The following is a 12251-nucleotide window of genomic DNA, read 5'->3' on the forward strand; positions in this document are numbered from 1 at the left end:
TAGACACCGGAGGGGGCTAGGGTTACACAAAGTCGGTTACAGAGAAGGAAATCTACATATCCGAATATCCAAGCTTGCCTTCCACGCAAAGGAGAGTCCCATCCGGACACGGGACGAAGTCTTCAATCTTGTATCTTCATAGTCCAACAGTCCGGCCAAAGTATATAGTCCGGCTGTCCGAGGACCCCTTAATCGAGGACTCCCTCAGTAGCCCCTGAACCTGGCTTCAATGACGATGAGTCCGGCACGCAAATTGTCTTCGTCATTGCAAAGCGGGTTCTTTCTTCGAATACTCCATAGAAGATTATAACACGGGAATCATGTCCGACTCTGCAAAACAAATTCCACATACCACCGTAGAGAGTATAATTTTCCACAAATCTAATCCGTTGACAGCTTTTCATAGCGTGATGTCCCACCACGGCCCAGTCTTTATTCGAACCGTTTTTCCTAACCAGCCACCACGCATGCTGTGAGGCGGTTTTATTGGCACGTCTTGTCGAAGCAGAGATCGTGTCCCCCTTATCACGGGATTCTCATCAATACAGGTGTGGGTAACCCAACCGTGTTTGTTTAATATGACTCCTCAATTTTAGGCAAGTCCCAAACGGTCACGCGGGGGACGCTTGATATTTGTCCTCTTTATAAAGGGCCCAAGGCTTGTCCTTTTCTTCCCACGCTTGATCCTTCCTCTTCCAAACCTCGAGTTCCAATACCCAAGGCATAAGCCAAGCGCTTCGGACCTTCAATCATTTCCGTATCCAACCTTCAAGGCCGATGGATGGCCTCCTCCATCACAGAGGAGGACGTCCAGAAACTTAGGGAGGCCAGGTACCTCACCGCCGAGATTCCGCACAGGCTACCTGTTCAAGGGTAGGTCGTCCCCACTCCCTAACCCAACGAGAGTGTCGTTTTTATCTCCCACTTTCTCCGAGGGCTAGGTCTTAGCGTTGACCCCTGATCCCTTCATGAGAGGGCTCATGTTCTACTACGGACTAGATTTCCACGATCTAGCTCTGGATTCTGTCCTTCACATCTCGTCGTTTATCGTCGGGTGTGAAGCCTTCCTCCGCATCACCCCCCACTTCGGCCTATGGCTCAAGACCTTCAATGTGAGGCCGAGGGTGATCGATGGGCGCCACGCGGAGTGCGGAGGCGCTATAATAAGCAAAGGCGCCGACGCCTGTAAGACCCTAGTGTCATGCTACAGTAACCCTCTATGATTAAGACTAATCATATGGCTAAAGAATGCTTAATCACCTTTGTTCAATATCTCTTTTCAAATCCCATGTGAATTCAAATTCAAATCATAAGTGAAATTTGAAGTTGCACAAAAGTTGCTGGAAAAATGTTCATCATTTAGCAAATATTCAATACAACTTGATGTAAAGAAAAACAACACCACTCTTATGCTAAAATGGACACTAACATTTATAACAGTGCCATTCCAGCAATTTAAAATGCAAATTCATTTATGAAAATCCCAAATGAATCTAAACCTCTCCCAAAAATAATTGAGGCAGTGCCTAAAAATTCACTGGACTTTTATGATCCAGTTCCACATTTTCCCTAAATCATTAGGGTCCCCAGATAAATCATTTTCCTTCTCTGGTAATTAAATAAAAGGAAAACAAAAAAGCTAAATAAAATAAAGCCCCCACCCCATTGTGCACTTGGGCCTCAAGTGCATAGTGAGGCCCAACCCAGCTGGCCTCCCACTAGACCAGCCCAGCCTAGGGCCTACCTAACCCCCCTGTCCCCGAAACCCTAACCCCCACGACCCACTTCCCCGATCCCTCCGCTCCTTCCTTTCTCCCCCGATCCGATCTGGATCGGGGCGCTGTGCCGCCTCCGCCACCACTGCCGCGGCGAAGCCCTTCCCTGCCGGCGCCCCGCCGTCTCGACCGCGTCCCCCGACCGCACCCCGCGCCCCCGACGATGGCGCCTGTCCCCGACGCTGCCCCGCCTCGTCATCGGACTTCCTCGCCGCTCCTCTTCCTCGTGCGATGCCCTCCTGAAGACGCGGCCACACCTCGTCGCTCGTTGCCAACCCCGTCGCTGGTGCCCATCCCCGACGCCGTCACCTCACCGCCGTCGCCCCGGAGCTGCCACGCCATCGCCGAACCTTGTCGCCGCCTCGCCGTCCTCCCTCTTGTCTCCCCCTCGCCGGACCACCCCGCGCACGCTGCCCGAACCCTACGAACCCGCCGTGAGCACCGCTACCTCCCCTCCTCTATCCTCGCAGGCCACCGCGCATGTCATCCTCCCTGTAGCTGTGCTCGCCGCACCTCGTGCGCGCCCACGGCCGTGCGCGCGCTCGCACATGCCTTGCCGTGGCCTCCTGCACAGCGGCCTTGTTCGGCCGTCCCCGTGTGCCCGCGCGCCCCGCCGCGGCCTCGTCCCCTTGCTGCTTGCCCCATGCCCTGCCTCCGCCTCTGGCCCCACGGGCCATCACCGCGCCGGCGGCCAACTCCGGCGTCCAGTGCCCCGAGGCTCCACTCCGGCCACACCCGCACCCCCGGGCCTCCGCCCGATAACACGGCGCCCAGCGCCCGTTTACCCGCCCCGGTTGGGCTGGGTCAATGACCAGAGGGGCCCAACCCCTCTTAAAAAAAGATGTTTAAAAAAAGAAAGTCAATTAATCAATTAGTTAACTTAATTAATTCTGTTTAGATAACTAGTTAAACTTAATTAGCCTGCTAACTAAAATAACTAGTTGTTAATTAGTTAGTAGTCTATGACAACCGGGACCCACACGTCAGTTGACCCAGTCAAACACATTGTTGGCTGCTGACATCATGCTGATGCAGTAAACCTGTTTTTATTTAAATTAAATCTGTTAATTCCAAAAATGAATTTAAACTTTAAAAATTAATATAAAATAATCTGTAACTCGGATGGAAAAACTTTGTACATGAAAGTTGCTCAGAACGATAAGACGAATCCAGATATGCAACCCGTTTGTCCGCCACACGTCCCTAGCATAGTGAACCTATAACATTTCTCCTCCGGTTCATCTGTCTGAAAACGCGAAACACCGGGGATACTTTCTCGGATGTTTCCCCCTTTCGCCGGTATCACCTACTACCGCGTTAGGGAACACCTAACACCGCTCATTGTCATGTCTTTCATTGTCATGCTTATGTTTGCACTGTATTTATTGTTTCTTCCCCCTCTTCTCTTCGGTAGACCCCGTGATGGCTGCCGATGCCACTGTGATCGACTACGTCGACGACGACCCCCTCCTTGCCAGAGCAACCAAGCAAGCCCCCCCTTTGATCATCCCGATATCGCCCATTCCATTCTCTTATGCTTGCATTAGATTTTGCTACTGTTATTGATTGCTCCTATTCTGATGCATAGCCTGCCTTTGTATCTGCTGTTGTACCTTACCTGTTGTTCCTAAACTGCTTAGTATAGGTTGGTTAGTGATCCATCAGTGACCCCCACCTTGTCCATGTTGCCCCTGCTTCATCATTGAAGACCCGATCAACGGGATCGAAGACCAGGCCCCGGCACCGCACATCACTTTCCCCTTAGTTGCTCGACACTGCTGGGTTACTATCGAGTGCCGGGGGTGAGACCTCTACAGCACTTCTGATGTTAACCCTGTAGTGTAGCTATTCGGTCGTGGTCATCGAGGGTGATTCCGCCTTAACCACTTTCGATACGACTCTATCGTGCAACCCCTCAAGTGTGAACCTCGGGGGTGATTCCTCTTACGTTCACCTTGATGATTACATCGAGTGGAGTTCACCGGGGGTGATTCCTCGGGTTTTCCCCTTGATGATTGGACACACAGATACTTGGACTTTACAACTGTTACTTGGAAAGGTGGGTCGACCCTGAGGGGTACCCGCGAGTGATGTGGAGACGGGTTGACCTAGAGGGTGCCCGCGAGATAATTACGAGGCGTGGTCGGGCATTCTTAGCCTTTGCTGCAAGTCCACGAGATGGGGCAATAGGGTCACATCTTTCGTGAGTCTCTACTTGTTACCACACGTTCCTAATCCACTACGATTTGGATATTTGATCCGAGGGGCCTCTGGCCTGATAGCACTAACCATCGTGTGGGCATAGTATGGGCGTTCTGCATCATATGCATCAGCCGAAGCTTAATAGACGTCAGCGACTGAGCGGCGCGCGCCTGGTTGGACTGCGTAAGCAGCTGCCTTGTTGAAGGAGGTAGCTAGGTCTGCTCACCGGCCGCGTACGCAACGTGCAGGAGTTTCCGGGGAGATGGCCCATGACCCTGGGGGCATAGGTTTAGGCCAGCGTGCTGGCCTCTCTGTTAAGTCTAAGTCGGGTTGCGGCGTATTGTTTGGCCGAGGCTGGGCATGACCCAGGAAAGTGTGTCCGGCCGGAGTTAATCAAGCATGGTGGGTAAGTTGGTGCACCCCTGCGGGGAAGAAAACATCTATCGATAGCCTGTCCTATGGTAACGGACACTCGGAGTTGTATCCTGACCGATACAACTAAAACTGGATACTTGTGATGAGAATTGGATTGTGATGACAATTGGATAGTACGGCTCTGGGATTGCTTTCTCGCAGGGAGTCGAGAAAGGATCTCTGGCCGAGGTTGATAACACTACTACTACTTTACTTTATGCTACTCTACTCCCTCCTGTTGCTGCAAGATGGTGGTTTCCAGAAGATGCTAGTCTTCGATAGGACTAGGCCTTCTCTCTATTCTGGCATTTCTACAGCCCAGTCCACATATACAACCTTCCTTTGATAATGTTGCATATGTAGTGTAGATCCTTGCTTGCGAGTACTTTGGATGAGTACTCACGGTTGCTTTGCTCCCCCTTTTCCCCCTTTCTTTTTATTTCTGGTTGATGCAACCAGATGTCGGAGCCCAGGAACTAGATGCCACCGCCGATGCCTACTACTACGTGAAGACCGCTGACGGGCAGGAGTAGTTAGGAGGCTCCCAGGTAGGAGGCCTTGCCTTTTCGATCGTAGATGCTTTTATGCTCGCCTTCTTAAGGCAAACTTGTCTAACTTATGTCTGTACTCAGATATTGTTGCTTCTGCTGACTCTTGTGTATTCGAGCTTATGTATTCGAGCCCTTGAGGCCCCTGGCTTGTAATATAAAGCTTGTATTATTTTAATTTGTGTCTAGAGTTGTGTTGTGATATTTTCCCGTGAGTCCTTGATCTTGATCATACACATTTGCGTGTATGATTAGTGTATGATTGAATCGAGGGCGTCACAACGCCCCATGGCCAAAGGGTTCTTTCGCGGAAACTTCTGATTTATGGCAGCGGGAGTGGTTTTACATCACCGCTCCCTGAGGTACGAAGCGGGTGGCTGCTCCAGCGTTCCGCTCGGGCCCTCCGCCACAACTAGCGTCATGGGTCAACAAGGGGCTGGACTAGGGGCCGGTTAACGACATGCTGATATTGCAAAGCCGCATCCGAGATCTTCTCAAGAGGGATGTCAGTCTTGTCAAGATAATGCAAGTGATGCTAGTCCGTCGAGTCCTGCCCTTCCAACGTCGTCCTTTCCGTATGTGGGGGTTTAACCCGGAAGGACCGCGAACCGTTCGAAAATTCTTCGGCATGACGCTCAAAGAGATGTATGAGTCATTCTTCGGATCAAGAATAAAGTGTCGAACACCACCGAGGACGTGGGTCTCAATTGCAACCGTCCGGATACCCATGTAAGTATTTCAGTTGCCGAACACACCATCCTCTATGTTTATTATAACATCATTCTAAAAAATTGCTCTCTGCCAGGATTGGCTGAGGAAGGCGGAGATGATTAGGTGTCCGGCCCCTCTTCCCGAAGGCTCGCCAAATCCTTTGTTGACCAGGATGCTTGAGCGCGCGCCGTATCAGGTGCCATCAGGAGAAGACGAGGGGAGGAATAGAGAAGCCACAGGTGGGCCTCACATTCTACACATCCAAATCGGAGGAGTAAGTGCCTCCGTGAAGGAGGATAATCAGGGAGGGGAATCTAAAATCCCCTCTCCTCAAGGTAAGAAAAGGGCCGCCTCCGAAGATTTGGAAACGGAGGCTTCTAAATGAGGGAAGAAAACCTCGCCAAGGGGGCCTGCCCCCGAGGGCGTTCTTGCCGCATAGCGCCTGCAAGGGGGTCAGCCCTCCACCGAGCCATAAGTAAAAGAATACTTTGGCAAATATACCCCATTTTGTCTCTGAGAATAATGACCGAATCATATTTGTTGCAGTTCGGCTCGTAGCCCTTCTCCACAGAGCTCGTCCTCTGGGGATCTTCCTCCAGAGATGATGGAGAGCGAGATGCCTCCCCCTAGCTCCCCGTCACATGGGGCGGACGACCCTGAGGTGTCGTCACGGAGGGTTTCTCCTAATCCACTGAGGCGAGAAGTTGACACTTCGGCTGCCCAGAGTCTGGAATATCCAGCTCCCAAAGAGAGCCTCAGGAGGAGTCTGGGATTGTCCGGCACACAGCCAGACACATTAATAGGCCTTCTGGAGCGAGCGGCCATCTCAGAGACACATCGTGCCTTAATGGGTACGGTGGTTGAGAGGATTTCGTCTGTGAAAAGCGGTTTGAATGAAGCTTTTACGAGTCTGCTGAGAGGCTTAGAGGTATGCAAAAAATGTATTTTTGATGGTACCACACATGCTAAAGTGTGCTCTGTATAGATAGTATCCCCTGAGACTCTGGTTGCCATCAACGTGGCGAACAGAGGATCATAATCTCTGGTAATAAGCGCGCTGCCGCGCTGCTTTATGTGCAGGTGGCTGAGGGTCCGGCGGCCGACCGATCTGTTGATTTTGCCAAACTAAAGCGGCAGCTTGACGTGGCCGATGCCGACATCGCGCTGGTTAACAAGCGGCTTGACGAGGCCCAGGGTATGTATATTCGGCTTGTCAGCAAATGTTTAAGAGGAGCATGATGCTAATATCTATAATATGTTGTGACTGCAGATGGAGCTGCTGCCGTGGAGATCCTTCGGGCGGAGCTTGCCCGGGCCAAGGAGCAAGCCCGAATAAGAGATGCGGCTGCTCTGAAGGCGGTCGAAGAGTTAAGAGCCGAACAGGCTACTCATCACCGGAGCGAAGAAAAGATAGCCCAGATGGCTACCGAGCTGGAAGATGCCGCCAACCGCCGTGAGCTCCTTGAGAAGGAAAATCAAGAAAAAGCGACTGACCAGAAGAAGGCCCTGGAGGCAGCCAAGGAAACCCGCTCTGAAATGAGGGGGATGAGGGAGGAGCTTCGTGAAGCCGGAGATATCATTGCTGGGAAGCCCTATTTGTTGCGGATGAAATTCGGAGATCCGAAGTATGCCCCTCTGGATCAGTTGTGGAGTGCGGCGGACGCGTATGCGGACTTGGCAAAGAGTGCTGCCGATGCGACCGAGTTTTTCAAAGATGGGAAAGACCATAAGGCGGAGAGGTTATTCTGGTCGCAGTTTAGTGCCTCGGCGCGTCCGCTGCCATTGAATGAGAAGATGGCCGCATGGGCCGAACTCCACAGGTTGTCCAGACTTGCTATGAGGTCTGTCGTGGATCATCTTTGGCCACGTGGGCCAAGGCCGGATAGCTATTTTGGATTGGTGCAATAATTCCTTGGTGATGTGTCGCATATTGATGTTGTAAAGAGGTCGGCGTGTATAGAGGGTGTGCGGATGGCTCTTGCCCGTGTTAAAACATACTGGGCTGGGATGGAAACCACCGCTATTGCAACCCGGGGTGCGGCGGAAGGCCACGACCCGGCCGAGCACTATTTTGAAGAAGTCTTAGAAGGCGCCCGTTTAATAGAGGCTCAGTGCTCGAAGAGTGCCATGTTCGAATGACATGTATCTCGATTGTAAAGACAATGCTATCTTGATTATAAAGGTTGTTTTTATACTTTTGCCCGAAAGTATTATAATGCCTCCTGTGCGACCGTTTATGTATGTATATAATCTGAAAGTTTGCAGTCATCGGCTTCAGCCCCCATGCATATAATGCGGGGGTGTTCGAGAAAACGTGTAGTCACACTTGATCCAACGTCTTGGTCCGTTAAGGAGGTGATAGCGCGGCGAACCAGGCAATCGGACTATACAGCTTTAACACTTTCACTTAGGCATAGGAGTTTAACGGTGGGGCTACTATATAGCCCCTGGTACTTTCGCGTTCTTCCGGATATGGTGCGCGTATGTACATGACCGTGAAACCGGTCCTTCGTTAATGCGGAGGAATCGCGAAGATTCCGTTGAGTCATCGAGTGGTTGACCAGTCTCGCGCTATATCATGACAGTCAGTTTTCGGCTTTCTCTACTGAGGTGCTCATCCGGATGATCCAGGGCACAATCGCAGTAGTTCTCCCGGTGCCGCCTTAGCCGATAGAGCAGAACGTAAGGTAGCAAAACACGGGAGTCAGGCAAACCCAACATTTGACCAAAGACATGATTCAGTGCTGATGCATATAAGGCCAAACTCGCGACGCCGAACACTCCCTAAGGTATTCGGACTTTATAATGTGTACTGGGCTGAATAACGCCCTTGATAATAAGCCCTGAGTTTCCAGGTATGAGCAATAGTCTGGTGTGAAAAAAATGCCGAAAATGCCAGTATCCCTCCCGGTTGTATAAAGTTTCTGGAGGGGAATAAGCAACAAGAGACATTAAAAAGGTTTATGCATGGTCTTAATCTAAAGAGAAACCTTTGAGCGGGGCCCTACTGCACGTCTGCGCCTTTATCTCCGTTGTGCCGTGTCCTGGAAGGGTGTAGCACAATGATCATCTGTAAAAAGAAAAAAATCCAGGTGAAAGACTTTGTGCGAGGAGTTCATTAATCTGAATGAACCATGAAAATGCAATATGTTATTGTATTGATAGGGTCGAGCCAAACTATGGGCTCTTTTTGCGGGCAACCCCTAGCATCTTTTATGGGGAAATCCCTACTGGGATGTTACATTGGGTGGAGCGCCAGACTCGTCTAACCGTGTCCGTGGTCTTGACGACCAACCATTTATCCTGGTTGGAGGGACCGCTCAGTGTTCGGCTGCTAGAGCCGCCACGTATTCTTCCGCGCATAAGGAACACTCTGTATTTCCGCTAACTGTGATGACGCCGCGTGGACCGGGCATCTTGAGTTTAAGGTAGGTGTAATGCGGTACTGCATTAAAATGAGCAAAAGCCGTTCTTCCGAGTAGTGTGTGATAGCTGCTTCGGAATGGAGCGATGTCGAAGGTTAGTTCCTCGCTTCTGAAGTTGTCGGGGGAACCAAATACAACCTCTAGTACTAGAGAGCCCGTACAGTGGGCCTCGACGCCTGGTATCACTCCTTTAAAGGTAGTGTTGCTTAGGGTGATTCTTGAAAGGTCTATCCCTGACGGTGTCCTGGACTAGGGGGTACTCAACGCGTCGTCTCCCGATCAGTTGGATTGGGCCGAGGACCCCCATGGCCATATACTCATGGGCCAGTCCGGACAGCTGCCGCATACAAGGAAGAATCAACAAGACTTGGCGATGAAGACAAGGACTCCTCCCCCACCGGCGTATTCGGCTAGGACTCTTGTTATCCTAGGCCTCTGGTGCATTATATAAACCGAGGCCAGGCTAGTCGATAGATATAGACAACATCAATCATACCATAGGCTAGCTTCTAGGGTTTAGCCTCTCTAATCTCGTGGTAGATCAACTCTTGTAATACCCACATCATCAATATCAATCAAGCAGGACGTAGGGTTTTACCTCCATCAAGAGGGCCTGAACCTGGGTAAAACATCGTGTCCCTTACCTCCTGTTACCATTGATCCTAAGACGCACTGTTTGGGAACCCCTACCCGAGATCCGCCGGTTTTGACACCGACATTGGTGCTTTCATTGAGAGTTCCGCTGTGTGATCGGCGAAAGGATCAATGGCTCGACTGCAGGTCAACTGCGACGTCGACTTCTTCGTCATCAGCTCGACTGGTCACCTTGGTTCGACCAAGGACTGCGCGCTACCTCCGATCGTCATGTTCGGATGAGGCCCTTCATCAACACCAACTCCGATCTCTATCAAGATCATGGAGGAGTCATCCATGGAGCTCGAGGGCTCAACGTTAACATTGCCCTCAGGCAACCGTGCTGTTTTTCTGGACAACAAACTTGTATCCGCCGCCACCACCTCCTCGAGTGTCGCTTAAACGATTACTTCGGTGGAATTATGCGGAATTAAGTCTACAACAACCCCGCAAAAATTTCGTCGAGTTCCGATGGAGGAATCTCCGGCAATCTCCGATATACCGGAGCCCTGTTGAATCTGGACGAGAATCCGGACGAGTTTAGGGCGTGGTATCCAGCATCTACCTCGGACTTCCTTTGGAGGATCCAACCGTTATTTCTGCGGAATTACCACATCTACCACCTGCCCAAAATTCAGCTCGATCCGACCGTTCAAACTCCGGGAAACTTCCGATTAGTGCATCACTTTTTGGATCTGTTTTCTGCGCGAGAACGAATCCGACCCGAATTCATCTTCTTCATGAATGGGATCTCGGACATCCTTTTTGAAGGAAGTTTTCGTATGGGGTGTTGTGTTTTATTCTCAATAGTATTAAAAGTATTCTTGCAATACGATCTTCACCATCGCGTCGGTGTCAAACCAGCCCGACAACATCACTCCACGGCGGCCGACCTGCGTTAGACACGTCGTCGCTTTGTTGAGCCGAGCTCAATTTCTTCGGATCATCATCTCGGCCGGCCGAACAATAGTTCGACATCGTGAAGGATAAATCGTCACCAACATCGCCGTCCCACAGATTACACGGAGCGGGCACACCTGCATCGCCACACAGTCACTTCATCAAGCCGGCATCGACCACGTCACGACCTGCATCGCTGGACCGGGGGCTTCATCATCTCTTCATCGACCTACTCCGGAGACTTCGGCGTTGCTGGCCGACCAGCTCCGTCATGTTAGCTGGACCAAGGGCTTTGCCTCGGCGAGCCAACCTTTGCCAGCATCGCCATGCCGTTGCTTTATCGCCCATCAGACGATAGGTGTGCGGATCGAGTCCCAATTTGGGGAATCACCTTTCTTCGGATTGCTACAACAAATAAGCCAGGTGCTATTAATCCTAGTATTTTTTGCTTGTTATGATTCATTTTCCCAATGAATTATTACTCTGGTTTGTCCATCATATGTATGCAGGTCTATCAAATGGTGGCCGCATTAACGACGGTCGCATGGTGATTCGGTCAGTTTCCGTACATAGTCCGGCGAACGCCGCATCCGGAACTCGAACCGACCTGTGAATTCAGGCCTTGCCATGCCTTTACCGCATCACGCCGCCGCCCTGCATCGACATTGACTTCGGCGCCAGGCCATATTTCTTTTATTACTCACTTTGCATAAATTATTTGTTATGCAATGATTTTTTTATTTTTATTATTATTACTATTATCTCCGGTTTGCACTATTTGTTTTGTGCACAGGAAAATGATCCAGTCGGACTATATCCTTTGGCGTCACCTCGGCTGGACGGGGGCTTCGTCAACACTTCATTACCCCATGCCGGGGACTTCGGCATCACCCTGCCGTCTTGCATTGACCGTGCTATGTCACCACTTCGGAGTGCCGAGCTCTTTGCTCCGCCACCTCGGGACCGGCTCGGGGATGTAACCTTGTCCCGCGTCAAGCTCGGACCGTGTCATCAATACCGAGCACATTAACCAGCTAAGTTGTCTTCATGCTCAAAGTTTTAAATTTTTAACTTGTGTCCGGCTCAACCAAGCATTATACTTTTTTGGAAAAAAGTTGCTTGTAAAAGTTTCCTTGTCCAGACTCTGTTTGTGACGCGCAAATTCAAATACCCCGTTTACTTGGGGGCTTCCTTCATGAAGCTTTTTCCTCTTGCATATGGTTATACTTGTACAGCTTCGTTCCTTGTTCGTGTATTACGCCACAATATGCACCATATTGACTTAAGCGATTTGCAAGCTGGGTTGCCTGGCTCCTGTGCTTACCCCTACGTTCCCGATTGTTCGGCTAGGGAGTAAAGGGAGCACCTCTTCGATTGTCACGATCGGGTCAACCGAGCCGGACCTCAGACTGGGTGAAGCCGAAAGCTAGCGCTCTTATTGTTTTCAATCATGGTCGGCACACAACGGAACTCATGAGTACAAAAAATCTATTGCACAAGTCTCATAATAACAATGAGCATCGAAGAAAGGTATCGATGGGGGTACTATTTTCTTCGGAGATGCTTCTTACTCTTCACAGTAATATAGCATAAGTTTCCTGAGCGCGCTTTGTCTGTTACAGCCTTATGGCCTGATTGCCTGG

Source organism: Triticum dicoccoides, chromosome 2B (assembly GCF_002162155.2).
Source record: "Triticum dicoccoides isolate Atlit2015 ecotype Zavitan chromosome 2B, WEW_v2.0, whole genome shotgun sequence".
NCBI lineage: Eukaryota > Viridiplantae > Streptophyta > Magnoliopsida > Poales > Poaceae > Triticum > Triticum dicoccoides.